The sequence below is a fragment of the Arachis ipaensis genome, chromosome B01 (genome assembly GCF_000816755.2).
Source record: "Arachis ipaensis cultivar K30076 chromosome B01, Araip1.1, whole genome shotgun sequence".
Classification (NCBI taxonomy): domain Eukaryota; kingdom Viridiplantae; phylum Streptophyta; class Magnoliopsida; order Fabales; family Fabaceae; genus Arachis; species Arachis ipaensis.
The window spans coordinates 128588886-128590202 of record NC_029785.2 but is presented as its reverse complement, the minus strand read 5'-3'; positions in this window follow the sequence as shown (position 1 = coordinate 128590202).

Genomic DNA, 1317 nt, shown 5'->3' with positions numbered 1-1317 from the left:
ACAACCACTTCCGTTCTACATTAGAATTGAATGAGTATCTCTTAGATCTCTTAATCGGAATCTTCGTGGCGTAAGCTAGAATGATGGCGGCATTTAAGAGAATCCGGAAGGTCTAAACCTTGTCTGTGGTATTCTGAGTAGGATTCAATGATTGAATGACTGCGACGAGCTTCAAACTCGCGAATGCTGGGCGTTAGTGACAGACGCAAAAGGATAGTAAATCCTATTCCAGCATGATCGAGAACCGACAGATGAATAGCCGTGCCGTGACAGGGTGCATGAGCATATTATTCACTGAGAGGACAAGATGAAGCCATTGGCAAGGGTAATGCCTCCAGACGATTAGCCGTGCCGTGACAGGGCATTGGATCATTTTCCCGAGAGATGACCGAAAGTAGCCATTGACAGTGGTGATGTATCACATAAAGCCAGCCATGGAAAGGAGTAAGAATGATTGGATGAAGATAGCAGGAAAGCAGAGGTTCAGAGGAACGAAAAGCATCTCCACTCACTTATCTGAAATTCCTACCAATGATTTACATAAGTATTTCTATTCCTTCTTTTATTTATTATTCAAAAACACCCTTATCACTTTATATCTGCCTGACTGAGATTTGCAAGGTGACCATAGCTTGCTTCATACCGACAATCTCTGTGGGATTCGACCCTTACTCACGTAAGGTATTACTTGGACGACCCAGTGCACTTGCTGGTTAGTTGAACGGAGTTGTGTCCACACATAGAGCCACAATGAGGATTCAATACAATTATATATTGTTAATCTCACACAAGTACAAAGAACATGGAACACAATTTCGTGCACCAAGTTTTTGGCGCCGTTGCCGGGGATTGTTCGAGTTTGGACAACTGACGGTTCATCTTGTTGCTCAGATTAGGTAATTTTCTTTTTGTTTTATTTTCAAAAATCTTTCAAAAATCTTTCAAAATTTTCTCCTTTGTCTTGTTAAATATGTTGGCTCTTGAAAGAATGATGACTAGGAGACATGTTATTTGATAAATCTGAAAAATCATAAAAATGATTCTTGAAGCAAGAAAAAGCAGCAAAGAACAAAGCTTGCAGAAAAAAAAAATAAAAAAAATAGGCGAAAAAAAAATATATATAGAAAGAAAAAGAAAAAGCAAGCAGAAAAAGCCAAAGCTCTTAAAACCAAGAGGCAAGAGCAAAAAGCCAATAACCCTTAAAACCAAAAGGCAAGGGCAAATAAAAAGGAACCCAAGGCTTTGAGCATCAGTGGATAGGAGGGCCAAAAAGGAATAAAATCCTGGTCTAAGCGGCTAAACCAAGCTGTCCCTAAT